At 48.1% G+C, this 19321-nt stretch overlaps 1 protein-coding gene across 1 annotated transcript in view; it reads right to left on the bottom strand.

Moving 5' to 3' along the window:
- Positions 1-9805, bottom strand: part of PLA2G4A (phospholipase A2 group IVA) — a 2090704-nt gene extending 2080899 nt beyond the window's left edge. The window contains exon 1 of the mRNA XM_069641387.1: positions 9382-9805. The gene's annotated coding sequence lies outside the window, so the exon portion shown is untranslated. The remainder of the gene's footprint in view (positions 1-9381) is intronic.
- Between the last annotated feature and the right edge of the window lie 9516 nt (positions 9806-19321).

Here is a 19321-nt window from a genome sequence, read left to right as displayed (position 1 = left end):
CAAAGCTCTTGGTGGGCAGGCTATCGGCACAGAATCCTCTGCATACACCAAAACCAGTAGCGGCCAGCTATCCAATTTTGGGACATCGGGAGAAGATTTTAGGAGGCGTTTGTGAAGACTGTTTATATTTGTTCGTTTCTTTATTTATTTATATCGCACACCGAAGCCTGAGGTATCTGGGTGCGTTTACACAGTTGCAGAAGTTATATATGGCTTCATTCCTGCTTTTCTTCACTTGCCGGAGCCTCGCTGCTTGGGCAATGCAGCCCTCCACCTTGCTACAACCATCATCCCACGAGTGTGTGCCTTTCAGGGTAAGCCCTTCTTATCTCGAAGCGCTTTGTGCTGGATGCGCGATTTTCAGATCACCATGTTATAAAAAGTCTGCATTTGTAGCTGGTGTGCAGTGATTGCCTGAAGTCCGACCTTCATCTCTGTTTGTACCCGTTTTCCTGGGTTTTCTGATTACACGTGCGCTTGCTAACTGGGCCACACCATCCACAGGCCCTTCCAAGATGGCTGTTTCTTTTTCTTTGAACTGGAGGTTCTTGCCTGGCCTGCACCCCCCTTCCAAATTGGGTGCCTGGGCCTTCATAGGCCAATCAGGGTATCTGGGAGGCGGGAGCCGGCTCAACAACAAAGGCCCACAACTAAGGCCCCCGTCTGCTCCCAGAACGCTACTTGGGGCCCACTCCACTCCTGAACACCTTATCTACAATGATGCCATCAACTCACTCCTCTAAGAAATGTGGACTGCCTGGACATCGTCACTTCCATATTATTGGTCATTTCCCTCCTTGTCTCAGTCCCACCACCCTTGACCTTCACTGCTCTTTCTGCTTGATTCGCCCATGTTTTCATTATGATTCTCATTGCCTCTTAAACCCTTTTGCTAACACCTGAACCCAATTGGAAGGTCAAATTGTGTGGTTTTTGCTTTAGGTTTGAAAGTCAAATTTTGCTGTCCATTGCCAACTTCTCTTTACTTTGCTTGTACATTACTGCTGGTTACCAGTCGGTCCAGTGACTTCACTGCATTCTTTGTTCCATACCTGCCTGCCCCCCCACTGTTCCTCCCTCCTTTCCTCGCTACCACCAACATGGCTCCTCCCCCTCTATCTTGACTTACACACACTTGATGTCTTTATCTCCTCTGACCGCCACTCTCAGTCCCCCTGACCACTCCTCTCTCATGGAATGATCATTCCCTCCTCTCAGTCTCCCTCTTCCCCTCCCCCTCCATCTACCCCCCCAGGCCAAGACTACCCCAAGACTGCCACCTACCTTCTCAGACATCCGGCCAATGAAGCGTGTGTCAGTTGAGGCTTTCGCCGCCACCTACGCCCCCCATCACCTCTGGCTGACTCATCGTGACACAGCCCTGTCCCTGCTCTACTCTTCTATTTCTGATACTCGATGCTCTTGCCCCCGTCATGAGGATCCGTTTGAAGTCCAAAGCAAAGTGCAATTCCTGGTATGACTGACCTAGCTACACTTAACTTTAAGTGTAGGGCAGCTGAGAGGAAATGGAGGGCTTCCTGTTCATCCTCTGTCCAACTGGCCTGTCACCGTTCCAAAGGCAATATCGACTCACTGTCCTCACCAAGAAGAGAACCCACAGCCAAGCCTGTGTCTCGATGGCAGCTAACAACTCTGCTGAACTCTTTAAAATCTGCAAGGAGCTGGCCAACCCTGCTGCCGTCTCTACCCACCCTGTTGCCTCGCAGACTCTTTGCAAAGCCCTTGCCTCTCACTTTATCTCAAAAACCCAGGACCATCCTGAACACCCTCTCCTCCCCTCTCCTTCTGTGCATGCCGACACTCCTTTAGCCACCACCCCACCCTCTTTCTCGTCCTTTCCTATTTTCCCATGTGACAAGGTTGCTAAACAAGTCCCATCTATGAAAGCCTTGTCAAAACAGGTTTATCCCTGTTCCTCTAAAACCATCAAGGCCCACATTGATACCCTTGCTCCGTCCTTTGTCGATTTCTGCAACCTCTCCTTTGCCTCAGGAGCCGTCCCCTACCCTCTGAAGCACTCCCTTGTGCATCCTCTTCTCAAGAAACCCACAGCTGATCCTTCCTGTCCGGCTAACTATCGTCCAATTTCTAGTACTCCTTTTCTGGGCAAACTCCTGGAAAAGCTGGCCATCTCTCCGCTTAACCTTCATTCTGATTCAGTTAGCTGTCTCCACGACCATCAGTATGGCTTTAGAGCTGCCAGAAGCACGGAAATTACTCTCCTGTACATCCAGGAAGATCTGCTCTCCAACCTGAACTCTAATATTCCCTCTGTCCTTATCCTACTCGATCTCTCTTCTGCCTTTGACATGGTCAACCATACCACCCTGCTCAACCGTCTCCGTGACAACCTGGGTATCACTGATCAGGCTCTAGCCTGGCTCACCTTTTTCCTCTCTGAATCAACCCTGCCAGGTCCACATTGGGTCCTTCCTATCATCTATATCCCTTTCTTGTACCTCAAACACTTATCAGGCTCCAGTGCACAACTGGCACACAAATGTAATCTATCGTCAAGCTACCCAATGCTGAGTAAAATGTAACTACTGGGAATATCCCCACCCAGACGTCCCCTCCGTTGACCACAATCCCCACTCATAAAAGGTAGTGCCAGAGACGCAACCCTTCCACACACAGCCTGGTGTCCATCATAAAGGGAGGATATTCTTGCCACAGAAACTTCTGGTCCCCCTAGCCCCCAGTTTCGCATTAAAATCCCCTCCCAATACCAGACAAACATTAACCATGAGGAACCTTGAGGAGAGCTCCTCCATTCCAAGACTGAAAGCACCCAAACACGTTTTCTCATACCATTAAATGGATTACTAGGAGGTCGACCTGACCTGAGAATTTTGCCCATCAAAAAAAAAATATATATATATATATATATAGCACAGGAATGGACAGAGCCACCTGCATATTCTTCAGGTGCGTTTTAACCAAAATGCATAACCCACCATAGCTTCACCCTCGCTTGTTTTTCTCCGCCGCCCACTGATATGAAACAAAACCATCAACGTTGGTCTCATCCTGGGATAATATTTCTTGGAGCAGTACAACGTCTATTTCCTACCCGGCAATAAGGTGCAAGAGTGCCTTCTCCAATTATGCAATAAATAAGCAACGGGTCTCACTTCAAGTCAACTGTAGGCAAAACCAAGATTTTGGTCCCTTTAGATGTGATTGCAACATGACAGCATGGATGGTGTGTGGCGTGGGCTCTTGCAATATGATGTTGATGCGGTTACCTCGCGATCACGGCCAGTCACTGCCAGTCACAGACAGTAAAGACAGCATCACCCTCAACGCCGGCAGGCTCACGCTGCAAGGGTGCACAGGAGGCAGTGTTAACCTCTCGTCTTCCTCCATCGTTAGGGGCAGTTCCTTAGCCCTGGGAGCACCAGCAACAAACATCAAAGACAGCGTCGTCCTCAATGGCGGTGCGCTTTAACTTTTTGCCCATTATGTATGATCCATTATCTTTAAATGTTGCCCAATTCTTCTTCAACAACATTCTCAAACACTAAAGTAAATGTCACATGTATGCCTATGGGAACCAAAAGGAGCTCCTGCTGTAGCTTTCAAGTCAACCAGGCTCTCTGAGGCTAGAACCAGGATAGCTCCCAGAAATGTTGAACCCTGCCTTAGTGATAGTAATATTCTCCCTCTCCCCTAACGTTCACACTATCAGGAAGGAGCCTTCCAGAAATTGAAGGAAGCAGGGAAACATTAACAAGGAGGTTGATGAGAGGAACAAGCAAAGGGGAGCGCTAAAGAGACCAGTGGTGAAGGCAGAAAACATCACAGCAGGTAAGGAATGCCACAGAAAAAGGGGGAAGAAATCTAAAGAGAAGGGGGGGGCAGAAAGTGCTATGAAGAGAAAAAGAACCTCAAGGAGTAAGCTGGAAGCATCAATAATAAATAAATAGGCTTCTTATATTGCGCTTCATGCCAGACTCCAGCCTTTAAGCACAATACTGGTAGTGGGTACCAAACCCGTACTGCTCAATGTAGTGTTGTTTACAAGACCAGATAACTACACCCGAGCTATCCTTCGTGGCTCTTCAAATGAGAGTCGATGTGACATTCTGCATGCAGGCGAGAAGTGAAAGAGTGAAGGTTAAGAATTGGAGAAAGTAGGAGCGAAGGAGGCAAGTATAAAGCCTGACATGGGTGCAACTAGGTTTCCAAAGGCACAAGCCCATGGTGTGGTAATATGGAGGTACAGGAGGCAAGAAAAATGTGGCAAAAACTATGCACAAGCCCCAATTACTGGCTTTATCAGTACTGGTTTTTAATTGGGCTTTTGCTCATGGAACAGATAATCAAGTGGCCGATGGCAAACTTGGTTAAGATAGGTTAATTACACAGTAGCCTTTTATAGCAGCAATTAAGCCAATAACTCTTTGCAGACTATTTAGGAAAAACACAGGTATGCTACTTTGATGTTACCGATTGATAAAGGAAGCTCAAAGAGATCCCAGGAGGACGTGTTTTTGGCTGGGAGGGCCAAGTAGTAAGTGGCAATGGCCATGGAGATTAACCCCTTCAGTGCTGAGGACGAGTATGCTTGTCCTATTTGCATTGACTTGTATATAGCCCAGAATTTAAAAAGCCAGAGTTGGTCAATGAGTGGGTAAATAACATCCCATAGTTGTATGCCCCTTCACCATAGCTCAACTTTTTGTGGCTCCTAGGCATGTGAAAACACCAGATTTTGTATTTAGCAGGTGACAACCCATTGACTTATACGGAGCGTCTAAGGGACTTGGCGGGTGAGTGCTGCTTAAATGGCAGTTGTCACCAGCAGGGATGTCATTTCACCAAAATGGCAAGGGTAGCGGAAGTGACATCACACAACCCTTGGCCTCTGATGACATATGGAGTGATGTAATTTGACCCCACCCCAAAGCAATATCACGGGAAGCGATGGAACATGACCTTTCAACCCTTGACAAAACAGAAGTGGCATCACATAGCAGTCCTCTTTGATCCCCTGAATAGGTCTCTAGACAAGTCTGACCTATCAAAGTCTCATCAAAACTGTTTCTTCCCCGTTCCTCCAAAACCATCAAGGATCACATAGATATCCTTGTTCCTGCCCTGGCAGATTTCTGCAACCATTCCTTTGCCTCAGTCGCCTTCCCCTCCACTCTGAAGCACTCTTGTGCACACTTCTCAAAAATCCCACGCTGACCCCTCTTGCCTGGCTAACTATCGCCCAATCTCCCTTACTAGATTTTTGGAAAGGCTGGCCATCTCGCAGCTTAACCTTCACTCTGACTCTGTTGGTTGTCTCCATGACCATCAGTCTGGCTTTAGAGCCGCCAGACACACGGAAACTGCTCTCCTGAACATCCGTGAAGATCTGCTCTTCAACCTTCTAACATCCCCTCTGTCCTCATCCTACTTGATCTCTCCTCTGCCTTCGACACAGTCAACCATACCATCCTGCTCAACTGTCTCCGCGACAACCTGGGTATCACCGATCAGGCTCTGGCCTGGCTGACCTCTTTCCTCTCTGATCGACCCTCCCAAGTCCAACTGGGGTCCTTCCTGTCATCTATCTCCATCTCTACCTTTGGTGTTCCCCAGGGGTCTAACATATCACCCTGGCTTTTCTACCAATACCTGGCAACTCTTGCCCACCGCATTGCTATTTTCTGCTCCAATTTCCAGTGATATGCGGATGACACTCGGCCACCTCTTCTTCTCTCATCTCCAACTGCCTATCTGCCATTCAGGATTGGTGTGCCGCCAATGATCTCTGCATGAATACCAGTAAGACTGAGATTCTACTCATCAGCACACCTTCACCCTCCTTTCGTGTCACACTTTGGCTGGCCTCCCTTGGCCCTCCTCCTACCCCCACCTTTGAGGCTAAGAACCTCTGGGTCATCTTTCACTCCACGCTTTCCTTCTGTGCCCACATCTCCGATGTCTCAAAAAAATCCAACTTTCTACTGCACCTCCTCAGAGGTATTCTACCTTTACTTTCCTTCCCCCAAAAGCTCACTGTCTCTCGAGCCCTGGTCCTCTCTAGGTTGGACTATTGCAACAGCCTCTCTTTCTAAATCTACCTGCTTCTACTCTCCGCCCTTTGCAACTTATCCAGAACAGGACTGCAAGACTTGTCCTTGGCCTCAAGCCCTGGATCGTATGTCTCGAGCCCTGAAATCTCTCTATTTGCTGCAAGGATTCACTTCAAGACCCTTTGCATTGTCCACAAGGCTTTCTGGGGCCTGCGCCCAAAATACCTTCAGCTCTCACTTTCGTAAATACCTTCTCTGCCAAGCTCTTCGCTCCTCTACCTCCAACTCCCTCAGGGTCAGTCGTTTTTCAAAGAAACAAGCTGGGGGTAGATCTCCGTCTTTGGCTGGGGCCTCTCTCTGGAACAGACTCCCTGCCACTCAAACTTGAGAACCATCACTGGTTCCGGAAGCACCTCAAGACATTCCTCTTTGCTCCTGCCTTCTCTTTTCCTCTCCCCTGCTGATCTGTTCTGTCTCTGCATCGTGCAACTGGTCACCCTCTGACTTTCAGGCCCAGGTACCTTGTCACCCTGCCACCCCTCTGCACTGCCTCCTGGAAATCCCTTGCACTGGGGTCTGCTATCTGTAACCCTACAGTCCCCCCTACCTGTTTTTCTGCACTTATCTGGCACATTTCAGATGCCTTATACTTGCCACTTGCTGGCTGCACTTCCACCGTTTGCTTTTGTTTCTCTTTTTATTTATTTATTGGTGTATTTATTTTCTCCTTGCTCACCCCCTCCCCCTCCCCCTCCCCCACCCTTCTCCCTCTCCCATGAACTTGTGCGTTCTCAATGTCACTGGGCCTAGTAAGCGCGTTGTTTTTGTTCTCCCTTGTTCCCCACCCCTGCCTTGTCGCGCACTGAAACACTTGTGTATGAGCACGATACGAATTCGATATTAATTCAATTCATTGTTCCTAAGTACACTGAGAAAAATATTATGATATCACTAGAATGTGATATACATTTCATACAAGAATGGCTCGCAATATGTATCGTTAAGATCAGTGTGTATAGTCCCAGATTACACAATTACTGTGAATGCAAGCAGATGTCCATGGCCAAATGATAATGATGTGTTATTATATATAATATACATACAATTTCACCCAACCTGTATTGGTACTCATTTATCGATCTCAGAAGGATGAAAGGTTGAGTTGAAGTGTTTAAGAACAGACTAAATCAGTGACTCACCCCCTGAAGTGGGCCTGAAATAAACCTTTAATGAGTCTAGCAATTATTGTAATGAAATCCAGAAAGACAAATTATTTGATATTCCTATTCTTTCTCATTTAGGGTCACTGCTGAAAGTGTTATTGTGGAACCCCTGTTCTTAAAGAGGCCTGAGCAAGAAAGCCAGCCACTCCAGAAGCAAAGAGCCTCATGGCACTGGCCGCAGCACAGGACATTGCATTTTTAAAAAAAGTTTAAACTTTTTAAAAAATAAAAAAGTGTTTTTTTATATAGAACGGGTAGGAAGGGAGAGACATCATGGGTCGTAGTTGCAACGCCTAAATGACGTCCCTGGTCACCAGCCAAAAACGTGTGCTTTGAGAGGTATGCTTTCCACCCATCCGTGAGAAGGACCCATTGCGCACTGCAGCCCTGCCTGGCATTACACCCAAGGCTGTTTATCTCTGGGTAAGCAAGTGTTTATTTGTGCATTGATTTGTGTTCACCATGGCGTGTTCTCCTAAGACCATCTGAAGTGAATCTGCTTCATATTTTGCTGCGAGTGCTCTCTCGATGCTTGCAGCACCTAAATTGCATCTACAACCTTAATTTCACCCTTTTTCGCACTGGATCCAACTTGAAGCGCTTCTTGGTCATATTCCACATGGCCTTGCTAAAATGGCCACCCCACTTTGTCTGTACAGCTGGGCCTTCCTGCTTAGCCTGCCCCCTGCTCAGATTGACTGGCTGGGATCGTATATACCAATCCCAGCAACCAGGAGGCAGCTGTCTCACTCAGGCCCGTCCGTTGTCTAGTCGGGTCGGAGGGCCCCCATTCAACACCCCTTTTCGTGTGCACGGAGACCGCAATGTACCTTCAATGTTCTGGACATACTGACTTCTTGGAGCACCAAACACCTGCAGATGGTCGGCTTTCTGCACCTATCTTTCTCTGACTTTTCTCCCTTTCTTCTGACGCTGGACCTCCTCTTTCCCCTTCCCTTCTGGAATCCCACTAACTGGCTGTTGCCAGTTGCAGCAGGTTTTCCCCTGCCTATGCCTCAATTCGAATCTACAGGGGCCCAGTTGCTGCATTTTTTCACCTGCCCACGCCTCAATTCGAAGGGTATGCCGTCTGAGTCTCCATTTCCTGCCCTGTCTCTTCAACCTGCCCTCTTCTTCCCAACCTACCCCACCCTCTTGGCCTGCCCCCTCCTTTCCTCTATCCTCCACGTTTGCTCCTGGACACTTGAAATTCGGCGGCCTTACCAATCCACACCAGACACATCCGATTCCCAAGGCATTCCTACCGCTCTCCGTCCCTACCTACGTTCTCCTCTTCTCCCCCAAACAACATTCTTGCACTATCAAAGGTTTGTCAGGCCTAGTACAATAGTTTTAATGTGCCCATCCTTATTGTCTCAAGGTCTTGTAAGAATGTCATTGTATTTCACTCTGCTCCCTCCCTGCCTTGAAGCGCTTTGAAACACGTAGAGTATAGGCGCTATATAAATAAAAATGTCATATCATATCATGTTTCTCACATCCCATATCCCTCCTACCTGTCCTCCAATGCTATAGTTTTGACTTATAGGTAAAGCACATACTAAAAATAATGTATGCAAAAATTAAGCTTTTGAAACATCTTGAATACAAAAAAAGTTTTAAAAAAAAAATAAGTATCTAAACGTTATGAAAAACAGCTATGCCAAGGAGAAAGTAAATGAAATGAATAAATGGTAAACTAAATAACATTCAACAATACAAAAATATACCGTTTTTTCAACACAAGTGAAGTAAATAGTAAATGATAACAGCTTAAATGCGGTGTTAAAATCCATATGTATCTAGAGTTTTTTAAAAATTTTACATAGGTTTGCGTCGTGGCTACACCGCGCTTATACAAAAAATGAAGCTATGACAAAGAAACCATAAATTAAACCAAAAAAAAAAAACCACCAAACACAAACCCACATATTTTGCGTTTTGAAACTTCTACGGATGCGATTCGGAGCCGTAGTAAAGTATAGTAAAATAACATGCAACATTGAAAAGTACTGCCGGTGAGTCAGGCTGACCTCCCCTTTCCCTGTGCACCGGGTCCTCAGGCCACCCTAACATAAACTACTGCCTTCTGTCCCATCCCTCACCTGTTTAGTATACGTGCTGCCACTCTTCCAGTTCTCAGACGCTCCTGCTACCAGCGCACAGTGACACCGCTGCGCTCCTGCGTGCGCCGTCTCTCTCTGGCATCCAGCGTCTGCAGCTGCAGCAGCGTGAGGTTAAGCGTCGCTTCCGACTCCTGCCGCAGTGAGCCGAGCGTCCACTCAGGCTGGCTAACGTGTAGTGCGCTACGTACGCGCGTGCGCGATCGACGGCTGCCTCAATACGGTCGAAGGCGTGCAACTGGAGCAAGGAACCCAAGCATTTCCTCGTTATCTCGGAAATGGTGCAGCATTAGCTGGATTCCACGGACCCAGCAACGCTTCTACATCACGTGACTAAACACTCACCATGTTTGTCACGTTTTCGCAACGTACGGCGTGTTATACTGCTCTGAGCGTGGAACCACCAGGAGCTGTAGAGTGAAGTGACCCTGAAGCTGGCGTTGAACCGCCTAACGTACCGGTGTTGTATGCTATCCTGCATCCCATGGTAGCAAATAGGAGGCACGTGTTCGGTAATCTTCGGAGCCATGGAATGCAGGATAGTATACAACACCGGACACATACAGCACTGTCTTTGAGGCTCAGCCAATTCGATTTAACAGACCGAAGCCGCTAAGGGCGTCTGCGCCAGCCGTGTTCGTGTCCTACGGCGGGGCAATAGAGAATTGATCTTAATCTGAGAGGATTACGCACTGGGAGTCGGAAAGAGAGTAATGCAGGAGGAATGTTCTAGTTAAGCATTGAAACGAAGTGGGCAATATATAGAGGAAGCAAAAAAACGAGCTTAAGAAGAGCCCGCGAGGAGAGTTTAAAAGTGGCAGTGAAAAGGAGTGATCTCAAGGGGCTGATAGAAAGGGGGGGGGGGGCGTTGGATGGGTTCGGAAACGGCGGGGCAACGGATTTGGGGTCTGAATGGACACGGTAGAAACAAATGGGGCAGTAGGGACCGGTATGAAAGAGCAATATGAGCAATATAGGTGGGTCCTCTAAAAGGGTCTCCTAGAAACAAGTAGACTACAAGAAATAGTTATGAAGGTCTGAAAGGGGTCAGTATACGTTTGGGGTTTCTGAAAGGGGGGAGTAGAAGTGTGGGGAATTTGCAATGGGGCAGTAGACGTGTAGGAGATCTGAAAAAGGGATCAGGAGATTGAGATGGTAGAAAAGTCAAACGTGAGCATTGGAGATATGGGTCTGGCAGGTGATACGGGGGATCTTCAAGAGGAGCACTGAGACAAGTCTAGCTCTCAGGGTGCTGCGCAATGTTAGCTGGATTACCTGACTGCTGTATAACTCGAGAGACATTAGCTACAATGATCATGGGTTGCTCTTGGGTATCCTTCGCCATTGTGTGGGCTGGAGGCAGTTGGAATCCCAAAAGACTACCGTCCTTCTGGCCACTCTGTTTCAGGTGGTTAGTGATAAAAGGTAGACCCCCCCTCATTGCTCTTTATCGGGTGCCCCAAAGGTTGGTCCTGTCCCTGGGAGCAGCTGGGATAGCAACCTGGCTCTTGGTGGTCTCTATGCACCAGTGCACTGATGACACCCACTCAGTGCCTTAAGTGGCACTTCAAAATGATCCAGGCCTCATCAAGGGGGTGTGGCCTAACGGCGGTGGTCACCTACTGGCTCATTAGTCCACGCCCCTTGCCGACCCCTGGCTCAATTGGCTACAGGCACCCCTGCCTGGAAGTCGTTTTGTAGAGATCAGCACCCTCTCCCCCCGATTAGGGGAGAGGGTGCTGATCTCTGCATTTATTTTCTATGCGCTTGCCTGGCAGGGGACAGCGCCTCGCCTATTCAGCCTTAATGGTGGTGCTGCCCCTCGCCAGCTGGAGGGGCAGCGTAACCATTAAGGCTGAAAGGGTGAGGCCACTGGAAGCGGAGACCTTTATCCTAAAGACTGAAACCCCCGCTAATGTGCGGGGGCTTCAGGATTTAGAAAACAAGGCCTCTGCTTCCAGCGGCCTCACGTGTTCCCCATAATGGTGGCGCCGGCCCACGGGCATCTCTTGCTTAAAGGGATGCCTCGCAGGTGCGGCGCCACCATTATGGCTGAACGGCTTTTTTTTCGGACCCCTGAGGTTCTCGCACACAAGCGAGAGCTTCAGGCTTTAGAAAAAAAGTATTTTCGTGTAGTGGCCGGGGCAGCCAGGGGAGATTAGAGGGCCCCAGCAGGGCCTCGCCTCAAAACGAGATTTCAGAGCCTGCCGGGGCTCGGCGCCAGCAGGCCCCGGCCCACTTAAAGCCCTACACCCACTGTTACTTGACATTATCTTATAGTGATCTCTTCTTAGGGGCTATCTTCAGGAGATCGAGACTTTGAGAGCCTGGTACTTAAATTAAAGACCCTTAAAACTGAGTTTTGGTTGTTACGCACACCCAATTGTGTGTGATTGCTTTTGGCTTTTATGGAATTATGTTCCTTGTGCTCCATCTGTTTGAGCTACCTCTGCCGAATCCTTGGGTTTTGTTTATTTAATTTTTTATTTAAACAGGTCCATTTTATTGCTAGTCTGCTAATCTTCACCTGTTTTCATTGAAAGCTATTAAACCTTTTAATTTCCAGTTCAGATCTTCCACCCCCATTTTAAACTTTGGCCAACTTATCCCTTTACACAGGTAATTCTATTTCTGTTCGTTTTTCGTGAGTCCACACTGGTTTCTTTGAAGACAGTAATTTATGCTGCATTCAGACTAGTCATCAAGGTCAGGAAGTTTGATAACATCCCCTTCTACAACAAATTAGGACAAGGATCTCTTGTTTGGCTCATAAGGCATTTCAAGATGTATCCCAAAACTACTTGTATCTGATTTTTTTACAGGAATAACTATGTCTGAAATGACAGGTGGTCTTTTGTTTGTAGGCAGACTCTCAAGAGATTTTTTTACATATATGAATGTGTCTGTTTTGCAGGTTGTCTCACTCTGGAATACTAACAATCTAGCCTGCTGTGAACCTTTCAGTAATTATTTTTGGTGGCTATTATGCAGTGCTTCAGTGCTTCCTATGAACCAAAACTATTGCATTGGAGTGCAGCTAAAAGGGTGATGAAACACTAGGTGCTGTTTCGTTATTTAGCCACCCATTGACTGCCAGCCATTTCCACCCAGTACCTATCCCTCCCGCCCAAAACATGATCTCTTTGAGCTATCTATATCCAGCAGTAACATCAGCTTTGGCCGCCCAGTCTTATTTCTAAATTGTCTGCTGAGAGTTAATGGCTTAGTTGCAACTGTACAATTCCCTACTGGTCTAATAAATACGTCTTAATCAAGGGTGCATCAAGCCCTTTGATTTGTATCTGTTCCTTGCATACAAACATTGATCAAGACAACAGTTGTATCTTTCTCAGACTACTCAATCCTGATCTGGGACAGTATGGTAGCTATAAAGCATATGTGGTTTATTATTTTACTATTATGTGAGGCATAGTCCCAAACTTAAAATGTGCTTATCCAGACATGTCTTCTGGGTACAAGAACATATTCCGATTGGTGATTGCTTATGAAGTGGTACCCATTGGTCACCATTATTAGATTTTATTGAAGGAATGCATGCCTTACGTTTAAAAATCTATTAAGTGGCTATCGGTTTGTTTCTCAACAAATAAGCTGTATCCAATGACATATTAAATTGTCTTATTCACGACCTTCGTTACATGAGTATATTTGGTAATTAGGGGCGTGGCTTGAACAGCCGTGGAGTAGGGCTGTTCCTCGGGGAGCTCTCGTACATTTTGCATTGATCCTGGCGTAGATATAAAATTGAGCGGAGGCGACTACACACAGGAAATATGCAGCTGTCGGAATGCCGGGGGCCTGCGTTCAGTGACTCGTGGGGTGAAACGGACGAGTGAATCGGAAGATAGGATACTCGCAGAGTGCCAGTGCCCCACTGCGACCCCAAAATCGCAGAGCCTGAGAACAAAGGACTGGGCTCAATACGAATGAATACGGCCGTACGTCGTTGGTAACCACTGGAGGCAGAGCACATCCCCAGAGCAGTGGCCGGGATACAATTGTTTCCGACTGCCTTTCGCACACCACAGGGCAACATTGTGTCTGGACGCACGCGGAGCTCCAGAAACACGGAGCACATGGCTAACAATAGGGCTGGCAGAGATCTGCCCGTGACCGCAGCGTCCAGTGGCTCTGGGAAGGCACTGGTGCCGCGGCATGCGCCCTGGAGAGGAAAATAGTATGGAAAAGGATTGGAGGTGCTCGGCGATGCCAGACTGCTGACAGCTGTGAGGCTGTGTGCTCCGGGCCGGCGCGCACAATTGGAACAGTTATAAAAGGTACAGGAGCCGCGTGGTCCATGTGCCCTGAAACGAAGGGACATGGTCTGGTGAGGAACAGGTCGGAGGACCATGGTGGTGGAGGGTCCCCGAGGGCACGCATGAGGAAGACGCCTACTGGAGGAACAGGGATACAGTGTGAAGTTATGAATGAGTGCCCCTGATAACGTGGCAGATCGAGGGTAGAATCAACTGAGTGCAGGCTCACTATTGATTTGACATGAGCAAACGCCCCCAGGAGAGACACAGAGGCGCTGCACAAACCAAACTGTGTTTCCTGGGACTGTGAAGGCCTGCTGGCACAAATCACGAAGGTGCATGTGGTATTCTGGTCCAGAGACGAGAGCGGATGGCTGATAAGAGCGCACTGGCCTAGGGGGTGGGGCATAACGGAATGGAAATCGGCCGCTGCGGGGCATGTGATGGGGACCGGAATATAGTCTGAGCACTTAGTCAACACAAGGGCACCAGACTGGCAGTGCTGGGCAATAAAAACTGGCCCGGGCAAAGGAGGAGGGCCTGAGACTATCTTGCCTAAAACGACAGCCTGCTAGTCAGTGGACGACACCGATAAGGGGTGCACAAGTCCAGAAGCAAGAGCTGCCTGCCACAACCAAGCACAGGCAGGAACAATCAGGTGGAGAGCTGGACACAGAGAGGAAAAACGCGATATGCGCCGGACACTGGAGGGAAGAGATTGCCACAGGGACGGATCCCCCCCAGGGACCCAAACCCCATATAGATCTGGGGACGCGCAATAGTACTGCATCACGAAAAGGAGGCCTGGAGCCCAGACACCACAGTACAGAAGGACAGAACGGACCTTCTGGAAGTCACGGACAGCAACAGTAAGGTGCCCACAGCCCACCATCAGAACAGCGGTACACCGAGGACATACGGCTTAGAGGTACAAGCCAAGGGGCAGGTGGCAGAGATCATGGCGCAGAAGGGAGGCAAGACCAAGGGGAAGCAACCAACAATGGACATCTTCACGAAAACACCACAACCCCTGGCCGCAACAGCGCAATCGACTACAGGCCCTCAGGATACGCCGGCCCCACCACGGGAAGATCAGTTGATCCTAAAAGCCATCTCGGACATGAACTCCTCGTGGACTACCACCACAGCGGATCTCAAAGCGACATTAGAATGCAAGATAGATGCACTGGGCGTGGACCTAAGTCTCCTACGACAGGAAGTCCGGAAACTGGTCGAGCACACAAGCTCCCTCGAGAGCTTGGTGAAGAAGAATACAGAAGTTAGCACTACCAGCGCCGAGGAGGTCCACATACTGAAAAAACAAGTGCACAACTTAGAGACCCGTGCTGAAGAGGCAGAAGGGCGGGCGAGAGGCAACAACATCCGCATAGTGGGACTGCCTGAAGCCGAAGAAGGATCGGACCCCACTGACTATGTCGAAAACATGCTGATCCAAGAAATTGGAGCTGGCAAGCTTTCCCAAGGAACGTGCGCACAGAGCCCTAACTAGGAGACCGCAACCGCGAGCAATCATTGCGAAGATCTTAAACTATAGACAGGGAAATTATCCTGGAGTTCTTCCGGAATAACCCAAGCGGCAGCTACGGTCGCGGTGTACCCGGACTACACCGTGCTGGTGCAAAGACAACGGTTCAGTTATGTGGCAGCGAAGCAGCGACTGAGAGTGGCGGGGTATAAATACATGCTGCTATATCCTGCGAAGATAAAGATATTACACAAGGGCAAAGCACACTTTTTTGACGATCTAGAGGATGCGACAAACTGGCTGAACACCCAGGGCTGTCCGGATGGAGCAGAGAGGCCAGAGTGGCATGAACAGGATAAGTGAATCGATGTAATAACACTGACTCTAGCATTGAGGGGGGCGGCAGCGGGGGATGGGATGCTATCAAATGGGTTGCCATTAATGAGCAGAACTAGTGATTAACATTGCATTATACGAACATGTGTGAACTGGAATATAGTTGCTTAAATATTTAACTAAGTAGACTTGTAACCCAAAAGGCTAATGCATATCGGGAGGCTCACAGTCAGAGCATGCCCACACCCAATGGTTAGAGTAGTCAGACCGCCAATAGGGTGATCTTCACCTGCTGTGCACCTACTATCGGCAGCAGCTGAGAAAAGTGTAAGATGCGGGATATGAGATCCAGGGATGGAGCTGGGCATCTTTTGGGGAAGAGGAGGGGGGAAGGGCAGGTGGGGAAGGACCGGGAAGTTGGGTCAGGGAAGGGAGGGCAGAGGGAGGAAAGTTGAGGAAGGTGTGGAGTTAACAGGAAGAGGGAGTTTAAGTGGGGATACAAGCCTACAAACACGAGCGTCAGCACTCCAGAGGAACAAGGATGATATGCGGAGGAGGGGTGAGATATGGTTAGAACATGGGGGTAATGTCCTGGAATGTTAGGGGGCTGAATAATTATTTGAAATGAAACAAGGTCATGATATATCTAAGGAGGCAGACAATAGATATAGCTCTGCTCCAGGAGACACACCTCACAAAAGGGAAACTAGAGGGGATCCAGAAGAAAGGGAGGGGGACTGTCATCGGTGTAACATACTCAGCGTATGCCAGGGGGAGGATTACCTGGATGGCCCCACATGTCCCGTTCCAGTTGCTACAGTCCACGGTGGATGAGGATGGGAGGCTGGTGGTAATGCAGGGACTAGTGGAAAACAAGGAGATATGCATTATAAATACATATGCCCCTAACCAAGACACAGTGACATACTTCCAAAACCTATATTATAAACTGAGCCTGCATCACAGGGAGGTGGTGATCTGGGGCAGGGACTTTAATTGCACATTAAACCTGAAGGTAGACAGGTCAGATGGAAAACAAAATAGGCCCACCCCTGCTGCCAAGGCCCTGCAGACCCTGCTGGTGGAATTTGGACTGGAGGGTGCATCATCCACAAGGTAGGCAATACTCGCATTATTCTGCTCCTCAAAACTTGTATACTAGACTGGACTACATGTTTGTCACGCAAGATATGAAGGCTGGAACTGTACAGATAGAATACAGGGTGAGGGTCCTATCGGACCACTCGCCTCTGGTCCTAACGTGCCAATACTGTCCCCCGAGGGCCTGGATCCCAACATGGTGGCTTGGAGCTGAAGCACTGAAAGATAGGATGTTTAGGGAGGACTTAAGAAAAGAAATAGTAAACTGTTTCGAGACAAACACAGGAAGCGTTGAGTTTGCCGGCACATTATGGGAAGCCTTTAAAGTGGTAGTGAGAGGGATAGCCATAGCTAAGTCCAAAGGGTTACAGGGAGGTATACTAGGGGAACTACAGAAGGCAGAAACTAAGCTAGAGATAGTCTTGAGCAGGGGTGGAGGCACTAGGGAAGACGCGGAAATAAGAAGACTGCAACAGGAGTGTGCAGTACATTGGGAAAGTTTATGCAATCTGAACTACAAGAGAGAGACCCCCAGACCTGTGATAAGGGTACTAACAGGAGAGGACGGACAATTGGTGGACACCCAAGAGGGCGTAAACCGAGAGTTTCTTGAATACTACCAAAGGTTGTATGGAGATGGAGAAGGGAGTGACAGCAAGAAAATAATGGATGCACCAGAGGATATAGGCTTGCCACAGATAAGCGCAGAGGAACAAGAGGACTTAGATGCCCCAATTATGCTAGAAGAACTGGAAGAGGTGGTGACACAGTTACCCACCTGTAAAACCCCAGGGGCGGATGGACTCCCTAGTGAGTTTTATAAAATGTACATGAATGAAGTGCTGCCCCCACTGCTAGCAATGTTAAATGAGGCATTCGAAATAGGAAGATTACCGGAATCCCTGCTCCAAGCAATCATTATCCCACTCCCCAAAGGTAATAATGACTGTGGATCGTGTAGACCACTATCGATGCTCAATCAGGACAGCAAAATGCTCACTGCAGTACTGGCCAATAGAATGAAGCGAATCATCACCAGGTTAATACACCAGGACCCGGGTAGGAACATATCATTGAATCTTAGAAGACTCCACCGAGTCATAGAACATACGAGAGGAGGAGGGGGCGAAATGGCAATCGTATCGCTGGATGCAATTAAAGCTTTTGACTCTGTCAGAGGGCCCTGGCTGATCACAGTTCTGACCAAATATGGGATAGTGCCGGGATATCTCAGATGGGCCAAACTATTGTACAATGTGCCGTTGGCTAGAGTCAAAACAGGGGCAGTTATCTCTGAAAGGTGGCAGCTAAGTAGGGGTACTAAACAGGGATGCCCGTGGTCCCTGATGCGGTACATTTTAGCATTAGAAACCCTGGCGATATACCTGAGGCAGCAGTATGAGATAATAGGAATCAGCGTCCAGGGGGAGTCGCATTTGGTCTCATTATATGCAGACGACATGCTGCTGTACTTACAATACCCTGAGGAAAATCTCCAATATATTCTGGAAGTGATGGAGCGATTTGCGTCGCTATCTGGTATAACAGTAACCCCCGGAAAATCATGCATATTCCCACTGGGGAGGTACACAGGAGTCCCTAGAGACAATTTACCAGTTCTGCAAATACCATGGGAGATAAATACATTCAGATACTTGGGGATAGACATTTACCACACGGTAGAGGCAGAAGATCAACATAACACGGAGAAAGCGGTAAAAAACATAGAAAACAGTATGAGGTTCTGGACTAAACTCCCCTTGGCAATTATGGGCAGAGGGGCACTGCTAAAGATGGTAGTACTGCCGAGATTATTACACATTTTTGGGAATATACCATACCTGATACTGAGGAAGTTCTTTAATAAGCTACATAGAATATGCAGGGACTTTCTGTGGCACTGGACGAGGAACAGCATTGCACTCTGGAAGCTGCAGAACACGCATGATAAAAGGGGGCAGTAAACGACCAAATTATGAGATCTACTATCTGGTCAGTCAATTAAAGGATGTGGCTAAATGGTTATCAGAAGATCTGACCTCAGAATCAAGACTGTTGAGAATGGAGTGTGCCCCGTACTTCCTAAAGGAGATAATATGGCTGCCCAAAACAGAGGTGAAATAGCGCTCAGAGATGTTGGTACTGGGATGGAAGGTATGGCATAGAGCCTGTCAGGTTATGGAGAATTTGGCCCCATGTTCCCCGCAGGTGCCACTAGTTGTATTGATGGGAGAGGACAGACAACTAATGAAGGCAATCAGGAGACACTGGGAACCGGTGGGAATTGTAACATTGACAGATATATGGCAAGGAGGAGAGATTAAGGTATTTGAAACGCTGGTGGAGGAAACAGGGTTGCATGCTGGGCAATATATCACATATAATAGAATGGTACGGCGGATTAGAGAGAAATGGTCGGAAATAATACTGGCAGAGCCACCCAACGCTTCCATAAACTCTATATACGATATAGCAGAAGGAGGGCATGAGATATCCAGACTATACAAGCTATTGATGTCCAAAGTTGGGAAAGAGGCGGCGCAACTGAGACGGGACTGGGAGGAGGAGGTTGGGGTACCTATGAGTGATGGGATATGGGAGAGGCCCCATGGATATCATAAGAAAGTATCTAGGAACGTGAGGCTACAGCAAATACAGTTATATATAACCCACAGAGGATATATAACACCCCAGAGGATAGCCAAATTAAAAAACTTAGAGC

The sequence above is a fragment of the Ambystoma mexicanum genome, chromosome 1q (assembly GCF_040938575.1).
Source record: "Ambystoma mexicanum isolate Mex_15411 chromosome 1q, UKY_AmexF1_1, whole genome shotgun sequence".
Taxonomy (NCBI): domain Eukaryota; kingdom Metazoa; phylum Chordata; class Amphibia; order Caudata; family Ambystomatidae; genus Ambystoma; species Ambystoma mexicanum.
Note: the sequence above shows the minus strand (reverse complement) of the source record. Positions and strands in the feature narration are given on the sequence as shown.